The sequence below is a fragment of the Engystomops pustulosus genome, chromosome 2 (genome assembly GCF_040894005.1).
Source record: "Engystomops pustulosus chromosome 2, aEngPut4.maternal, whole genome shotgun sequence".
Classification (NCBI taxonomy): Eukaryota; Metazoa; Chordata; class Amphibia; order Anura; family Leptodactylidae; genus Engystomops; species Engystomops pustulosus.
The window spans coordinates 62599426-62609349 of record NC_092412.1 but is presented as its reverse complement, the minus strand read 5'-3'; positions in this window follow the sequence as shown (position 1 = coordinate 62609349).

The window sequence follows — 9924 nt, the reverse complement described above, 5'->3', positions numbered from 1 at the left end:
GTCCTGCCATCCGTTAGCCAGTTCTATTCTCAAGTTGACTCAAATCAAAGTTTAATTTCCCGCTGATCCTCCTTGAGATAGTTCTACTCCTTTAGAGGAGTCCAGCTGTGTTTAATTAAATTGGACTTGATTAAGAACCTGTGTATATAAGAGCTCACAGTGCATGTCAGAGCACATGAGAATCATGAGGCTAAAGGAACTGCCCAAGTAGCTCAGAGACTGAATTGTGGCAAGGCAGAACCCCAAGATCACTGTGGACGAGCGCCAGAGATGCAGCATGGAGATGGGAGAAAGTTCTAAAAAGGCAACTAAAAAGTCAACTATCACTGCAGCCTCCACCAGTTGGGGCTTTATGTCAGAGTGTGCTGACAGAAGCCTCTCCTCAGTGCAAGACACTGTAAAGCCACATACAATTTGGAAAAAACACATGAAGGACTCCCAGACTTTGAGAAATTAGATTATCTAATCTGATGTTTTACAGCTGCAGTAACAGGACGACTAACTGCACTTGAAAGAAAGATGAATGCAGCCAAGTACAGAGATATCCTGGATGAAAACCTCTTCCAGAGTGCTCTGGACTTCAGACTGGGCCAAAGGTACATCTTCCAACAAGACAATTACCTAAGCACACAGCTAAAATAACAATTGGCTCCATTGAAACAAATTAATTTGTAGGGGTCTGAATACTTTCAGTACCCACTGTAAACATGAAGATGAATTGGGTTAATGTTGTATTGTAAGTTCTCTCTGATTAGTGTATTTACTCCTAAAATACTACAGCCTATTCCTGGTCAAAATAATACCTTTAAAAACATAAATTCCTGATGAAAACTTCTGATACCAGACTCTTGTTTCCTTAGTGTTAATGCAGGTGAATCATGAGAACAGGTCAGAGACGTCAACATCTGCTAGTGACAAAATACTACCTGGAGTCTGAGTTATATACACACAGAATGACTAATAATTAATGCCAAGTAACAATATACTCAGCTTCATCCTAATATCATGTTAATTTTATATTTTGTAACCACAGTAATGATTTTCTTCAGTTTTGTGGGGGCCATTAAAAGAAGACATGTAACCCAACAGGATTCCACAGTTAAAGGAAACCTACCATTTGTTTTTATGCATTGTGAACCAAACATACCCTGAGAATTCTGTAGCTACACTGATGCAGAAATGTATCTTGTTTAATCCCTGAAATGAGTGGTTTTGCTCAAAAAACAATTATAAAATTCAGGACCTTGAGAAAGCTGTGTGCCCTGGCTGCCATACATAAACACATTACTTCCACTTACACGGATCTGCCTGAACTGGATGACTCAAACACAACAGTTGGGGGATGGTGCAGCAATCGATTACTTCTGCCTGTCAGAGACAACACAGTGATGACATATTCTCGGCTTATACTGGGCAGGAGAAGGCTGGAGCAGTGCATAATTATGGTATGAATAGAAGGGCTGGGGCAGCCAAAGGAGAGACATCATTATCATAATGTTATCATTGTTTTTTTAGCAAAACCACACAGTTCAGTGAATTGACCACTTAAAAACGCAGGTTTTTTTTTGCTCATTTCTCGCTCTCCACCTTCAAAAATTCATAACTTTCATTTTTCCGTGTACAGAGCTGTGTGAAGGCTTATTTTTTGCATAACAAATTTTAATTTTTCCGTGATGTTATTTATTATTCCATGCCGACTACTGGGAAGCTGGAAAAAAATTCCAAATGTGGTAAATTGAAAAAAAATAAAACGCATATGCGTCACGTTCTTGTGGGCTCAGTTTTTACGACTTTCACTGTGCACTCCAAATAACACCTCTATTTTAATCTTTGGTTCGGTGTGATCGCGGTGATACCAAATCTATACAGGTTTTATTGGGTTGTAGGAATAGGCTGTAGTAATTAAACGAATGTGTACGAAAAAGAAAAAAACATTTATGCCATCTTCTGACGCTAAGAACTTTTCATACTTTAGTGTACGGAGCCAACGTTTTCATTGCTATTATTTTGAGGTTTGTGTGACATTTTGATCACTTTTTATTCCATTTTTTATGTGATGTAAAATGGTGTAAAAGTCGCGTTTTGGACATTTGGGCGCCATTTCCCTTTATGGAGGCCACAACGGCAATAACCGTTTTTATATTTTGATCGGGCATTTTGGGCCGCGGCGATACCTAATATGTCTGTGATTTTTACTGTTCATTATGTTGTATATCAGTTCTTGGGAAAGTGGTGATTTGAATTTTTTATATTTTATCATTTTTTTACATTTAAAAAAAAAAACTTCACTATTTCTTAGACCATCTAGGGTAATTTAGTCCTAGATGGTCTTATAGTTCCTACCATGTACTGCAATACTACTGTTAACAACTTGTGCCAGAACAGATCTATTACCAGAACCAAGCTACATTACATAAATACAGCACCTTGTTGAATTTTCATACATAGAGCATAGCTCCACTACCACATACATAGTATGTCCCCTAATGCAAATAATAAAACCACTTACCTTAACTACATTCCGGAAAAGTCCTTGTCTGTTACTGCTCTGATGCTTTCTGATGGGTAAGTATGGACAGTGAAACATCATCCTGTTTTCTGCTTCAGTGAGGACACCGGGAAGAGGCTTTGAAAAAGAGCCCTGCTTCAGTCATCTTATAATAAAAAGTGCTTCCGCCTTAAAGATGCAGATACTATTGATTGTTGTATAAACTGCAGCATGATGGGTATATAGTGTCGGACTGGCCCACCAGAGTACCAGAGGATCCTCCGGTGGGCCCTGGCTCAATCCAATAATGAACCCCAGAGGTCAATCAGAAAACAACACAATTTGGAGGCTGCTAGAGTATATCCTGGGGGATAATGAAGAGTGGGCCCCCAGATTGATTTTCTCTGGTGGGCTTAAGGAACCCCAGTCCGACACTGGGTATATATGCCCACACCAAGCACCAGTCAGCAACATAAGCTTCTATCATGTCTTCTCCGAGCTCTGAAAGACTTATAGCTTTATGTAGCTCTTAGCTTGTGATCCAAGGTCCGTAATAATATTTCAGAACCTTCTGTCCTAGGCTACATTCACAATGGGGGACGTGTATATGGCCAACGTATATACGTCCCCCATAGACGGCAATGGGCGCACAGTGCGGTATGGTGCCTCGAACGTGCGGCACCATACAGTTCCGTAGCCGGGAGACATGTCCTATCTTTCCCCATAATATGGCGCCATGCCCCATGTTTCTCTATGGAGAGGGGAGGTGGTCAGTGGCGCTGACGCACCAGCGGGCACTACGGTATGGCGGGCACACGTTTCTGTGAAATTAGCCTTAGTGTGGGTGGGGACATACTATAACTGTGTGCGAAGGGCTACTGGATGAAGGAGGTGTGACTGTACATCAAGAGGAAGGCTGGAAGAGGTGCATCAAGTTAGGGCCTGTGCCTATGCGGATGACTCTGAATGCATGAAGTCTACAAGCAGATTAAGCTTTCATATTAAGCAGAATGTCAGCTATGCCTTAAAGCCCTCACTTTACTGATGCCAGGGCCTTGTTGATTTTTGGTTCTATGGGATGGAGAACCCATGAGAGAAAGTTATATTTGTTCTATGACAGGTTTTCAGAACACTGAGGCAATGCAGGTGAGCAAAAAATAGTTTCCTTTTTCTACTGGGAAGACATGCAGAGAAGCCCTGAGCTGTATATGTAAATGCAGGGATCTGGTGATGCTGGCTCCCGGGGGCTACCGTGTCTTCCCAGACTCTCGAAACACAAAACTTTCTATTCTCTCTCTTTTTGGTATGTTTGAGAAAACAACTACTTAGAGATTTTTTCTCTACCTCATTTTTACTATTTCTTTCATGTCTGTTTAATAATTTTTACTAGAACTTTGGTCTTGTTTTACAATAAAATTGCAAGTTTTTCCTAAACATGCAAGACTCTTTTACTCCTTAGTAAGGCAGCTCCATTACTATCAAGCAAACCAAACCAGTATATCTATTCCAAAAGGTTTTGGCATGGTTGCGTCCCTTAAGTGCAGTGAAGGGAACTGGTTTAGCTGAATGAGAAGGTTTTGACTAGGCCTTTTTGCCGGCGTGTGGAGACCTTTAGCCATTGATGCTCCACTAGGGGATTCTGGGAAATATGCAAATACATTTTCTAGGAAAACCACGCCTCTTTTGCTACTTTGCAAGGCAGCCCCCTTAGAATCAAGCATGACATTCAGGAAGCCAAATGACATGAAAGTTGCCAGTTTTTAATTATTTGTCTCTTAATTAATTAATTGTCTCAGTTTTTCATGCACATTTTCAATGCAATTTCAATGCATTTTTCACGCGCAGAAAATGCGCGTGAAATGGACTCAGGACTGAGCTCTATCTTTTCTATGGCAATTGATGCGTGAAAAACGCATTGCACTTGCACGTGTCTCAGAGTGCAATGGGGGTCATTTACTAAGGGCCCGATTCGCATTTTCCCGACGTGTTACCCGAATATTTCCGATTTGCGGCAAGTTTCCCTGTATTGCCCCGGGATTTTGGCGCACGCGATCGGATTGTGGCGCATCGGCGCTGGCATGCACGCGACGGAAATCGGGGGGCGTGGCCGAACGAAAACCCGACGTATTCGGAAAAACCGCCGCATTTAAAAACGGAAAATGTGTCGCTTGGGACACGCTTACCTTCACTTGGTCCGGGTCGGTGAATTTCAGGGCATCCGGATGCTTTTCAGCGCAGCAGCGCCACCTGGTGAAAGGCGGAGGAACTACCTTAGTGAATCCCGGCCGGACCCGAATCCACCGCAGAGAACGCACCGCTGGATCGTGAACGGACCGGGTAAGTAAATCTGCCCCAATGTGTTTTTGATGCATCTTCATAGACTTGTATGGTGCATTTTTCACGCGCGTGACTTGCAAAAGTAGAGCATGTCGAGATTTAAACGCGCGTTAAAAAAAATGCGTCTGAAAAGACCCATTGATTACAATGGGTCAGAGTGCAATGCAAGTTCTGCACGTCGAAAACACGCACAGAAAACGCGTGTGAAAAATGCAAGTGTGAAAGGGGCCTAAGTCTCTTACCATCCTCTCTCAGTTCTTGGGTTAATACTCCTTGTTCTTGCACATTTCCTCCATTCATTTAATGGATTTGAGATGTAAAGAAATAAATTTCAATGGATAAATTGAGCATATGCATTGCAGTTAGAGGGAGCTCAGATAATAATTGAAGCAAACAAGCACCATAAATGTTCATAACCACATTGATGGACATTTCTGATGTTCACTACTGTGTAACATCGTCACGTGACTCAGGATGCAACTGTACAGGTTAATTTAGCCTACTCAAACTTACGCTCACCTTTCACTTAGGACACAAATTGAGCATAAACCACACCTCATACAGCTTCAAAAAAAGGATGTTAAAAACAAATGAATTACTAAATAAAATTACACACACAAGGCAAAACAGTTTTAAATTAAAAAGGGAGAAAAATAACAGAAACTTACAACTTAAAGTAAATCCTGAATCCCTGGAGGTGGGAGAAATATGTTTAGTTCAGGTTTTAGAACCTCCCATTGATTAATTAGTCCACTGGGTCATTCAGGATTGGACAAAGTGTTAATGAGGTGGAGAGTCCAGGAATATTTAAACAGTCCTTTGTTTCCAATCCAGATGTAGGGATTGGAGTAGGTGCACAGAAGAGGTGACCAAATGGCTTTTGAAGTCACCACAGTACATTCTCAGGTCAGAGTTTATCAGGTGGTAAGGATCTCCAGGATGTTGTTAAAGCTGCCTGGACGCTTCAATAGACGCCAATTGTCATATAGTTCAACAAAGTTGGTAATTGCCCAATTGTTACACAAATCTTACACATATAAGATTAATATTTCCTTGACAATTGTGAATAACAAGTAACTTATAGGAATAGATCCAGATCGCGGTAGTAAGAGAGCAGTACACAGCATAACACCCATACACATGAAAGTTCATGTAAATGAGTCACAGAGGTTATATCCTTAACCCCTTAATGACTGCCCTATCAGCTTTTTACGGTGGTCATTAAGGGTACTTCTTCTGACGCGACGTCTTTCTATGGCCGCGCGTCAGAAGAAGATTTAGGGACATTGGATCAGTCTGGTGCAGGTGTGGGGCTGTGATATCACAGCCCAGACCCACCATTCACACCCGGGATCGAAAAACTCAGATCCACGGTGTTTAACCCCTTACACACTGCAGTCAAGCATGACCGTGGTGTGTAAGTGTCCCCACCGTGGCACCGTGGATCGTGCCCCCCCCGGTCTCTCCCCCCGCAAGTGCCCCAATACTGCCGACTCTCCTTCACACCGCCTCCTGGCAGGACCCGGCTGTATGTAACTGAGCATGCGCTAACTGAGCAAGTGTATTGCAGTGTAAAGGCTTGAACAAGCAATGGGATGAACCCAGTGAAGGAGGTTTTTGTTTGCAAAGTGCTGAAAAATTATTACTAAGGGCAGTGCGCTAGTTTTCTGTTGCACATTCTTTCTCGTGCAAACTGCTTGCACAGGTATTTAGGAAGGCTCCGTTCTGGTGCTCAGTGGGACCGTGCACCAGATTAAACATGCTAAGTCAGACAGAATTTTGTTGCACGCCCCATGTTTAAGGTGCACCAAAAAAGTGGTGCACTCTGTCTGAGCAGTGCAGAGAGCAAAAGATTTGTTAAGAATGTGCACCAGCAATCGTGAATCGTGAATCTGGTGCCCCCTGCACACTACACAGACAAATTGCATATAGTGCAGATTTCACTGTTCGTAGTGAACCAGTGGGGCAAATGTGCCCCATTGCATGTTTCTTGTGGATTTGCTAAACGGCATAATACAGCACAGCATGGAGTGTATGGGATGTATGACTATCCACTGTGGGCAATTATTCCTTTGAATTATGGGGCTGAAAACAACATTTTCTATGCAGTGGTTGATCTCTGACCCACCTGGCTTGCAAAAATCATGGCCTTATCGGCTGATCTCTAATGCATGTGCAATAGCTGGAGACTTAGCACTGGAGTAAATCCCACAGCCATTACACAATAACCTAAGTAACAAAGACATTACACCATAGCCTGTGGAGAAAGGGTAGAATATATAAAAAGAGGTTGTAGTTGAACCTACAGTAAGCTGGGGACCCTGAGGTGGCGAAACTACTCCATTTTAGCAAGTAATGCAGCAGCCGCTATCCCCCAGCATTGTGTTATCTGGTGAAACAAATGTATATGTATATATGTGTACACATATATGTTCAGTAGAGATGAGCGAGCACTAAAATGCTCGAGTGCTCGTTTCGAATAACGAGCCCCATTGAAGTCAATGGGAGACTCGAGCATTTTTCAAGGGGACCAAGGTTCTGCACAGGGAAGCTTGGCCAAACACCTGGGAACCTCAGAAAAGGATGGAAACACCACGGAAATGGACAGGAAACAGCAGGGGCAGCATGCATGGATGCCTCTGAGGCTGCTTAATCGCACCATATGCCAAAATTATGGGCAACAGCATGGCCATGACAGAGTGACCGAATGAGGCTAGATAGCATCTAAAACATCCAATAATTGACCCTGACACTATAGGGGACGGCATGCAGAGGCAGCGGCAGCAGCGGCAGGCTAGAGAGTGGCATGGCAACATACCCCAAATGGACTCAGGCTTCAAACCATTTTAAAAAATTCCTTTTGGTGAGGATAACATGTAGCACTGTACGTATCAGTATTTGACCAGGTTTTGGCGGCAGAGAGACACCAAAGGAGGTGAGCAAGAAGCGCTGAAATGATTTCCTATGTGAACAAAAGGTTGACGGTATATTTAGTCGATAACACAGCATTGCGGCGACAGAGTGATGAAGTTCCCTAATGTATCTGGTGAAACACCCGAAAAATGTGCCTGACACAGCTCGTTTGCTAAGGGGACAACATGTGGAGGCAGCTATGGAGACTACATGTGGAGGCTGCTATGGAGACAACCTCTGGAGGCAGCTATGGAGACGGTGTGTGGAGGCTGCTTTGTAGACGACGTGTGGAGGCAATGGGGACGGTTATGGCACCCGAGGTTAATGTAAGGAGGTGAGAAAAGAGGAGTGAAAGATAGATTTTAGAGGTAAAAGGTTATAGGTTGTAGGTTAAAGGTTGCTGCAGTTAAAACGATGTTAGTTGGATCTTGGGATGGGGCTGGTGGTCCGCTGCCAGGCGAGCTTTCGCCTGTCCAAGCCCCTGTCTCTCTGTTCCTCCCCACCCAAAATGGACCTGGGGGCCCGAAGCGTTTACCTTGAAAAAATTGTAATTTTCAAAGCAGGCGGTGGCTACAAACAGCATTTCTAAAAACCTTTTGTGTAAGATCAAGTGTAGTACTGTTCTTATAAGTATTTGGCCTGGTTATGGTGGGGGAGAGGAACGTAAAGAGATGCGCAAGTAACACTGAAATAATATCGGTAAATGATAAAAGTTTGGCGGTATATTTTGTGGATAACACAGCAGGGTGGCGACAAAGTTATCAAGTTTGATGTGGAAGCTGTTAAAACAACCCAAAATTTTGCCGGACACAGCTCGTTTGCTAAGGGGACGATGTATGGAGGCAGCTATGTGGACGACTTTTGGAGGCAGCTATGGAGACGACGTGTGGAGGTAGCAATGGAGGCAGCAATGGAGACAACGTATGGAGGCAGCTATAGAGACGACATGTGGAGGCTGCTATGAAGACAATTAAATTTGGATAGTGCCTGTACGTGGCAGTCCAAAAAGTTTTCAAAACAGAGGAGCGGGTAGGTGGCCCTCCAGAAAAATGAAAGGAAACCCACGACTTCCGATGGTGGGTATAAGCAGCAAATGCTGTGCACCAGCTCAGGGTGAGGCCTGACTCTCCATTTCCTCCTCCTCTTCTTCTGCCCATACACGCTGAACAGTGAAGGACTGAGCAATGGTCCCCTCTTCTGTCTCGCCAACATTCTCCTCCTCATCCTCCTCCACCTCCTCCGATATGCTCTGAGAAACAGACCTGAGGGTGCTCTGGCTATCAACAAGGGAATCTTCTTCCCCCATCTCTTGTGACGAGCGCAAAGCTTCCGACTTCATGCTGACCAGAGAGTTTTTCAACAGGCCAAGCAGCGGGATGTTGAGGCTGATGATGGCGGCATCGCCACTGACCATCTGTGTTGACTCCTCAAAGTTACTCAGCACCTGACAGATATCAGACATCCACGTCCACTCCTCATTGTAGACTTGAGGAAGCTGACTGATCTGACTACCAGTTCTGGTGGAAGATGACATCTAGGAGTCTACAATCGCTCTGCGCTGCTGGTAAACTCTGGATAACATGGTTAATGTTGAATTCCACCTCGTGGGCACGTCGCACAACAGTTGGTGAGCGGGCAGTTGGAGGCGGCGCTGCCCTGAGAGTGGCAGCATCTGTGGTCGACTTTCTGAAATGCACATGGAAACATTGGTGGACGCTGTGGAGGATCGTGGAGGCGAAGGTGTGGTTTTCGCGCGGGAGGTGTTTGGACAGGGGGCTGACTAGCAGAGGCAGCAAATGACACAGGGGAAGGAGCAGTGGTGTGCCCGGCTTGAGGTGAACGGCCTTGATTCCATTGAGTGGGGTGTTTAGCATTCATATGCCTGCGCATACTGGTGGTGGTTAAGCTAGTAGTGGTGGAACCCCTGCTGATCCTGGTGTGGCACAGGCACAGATTGCACACCACAGTCCGTCGGTCATCCGCTGTTTCTTTAAAGAACCTCCAGACTTCAGAAAATCTAGCCCTCGCCACGGGAGCTTCACTACATGAAACATTTGCAACAGATGCACCAGCTCTGGCCTTGCCTCTCCGTCCAACCTGTTCTCGTATAGGACTCGCCTCCGTCTCAGAAGCACTGTCATCACCCGGGCCTATCAACCCAGCTTGGTCCTGTCACCTCATCATCC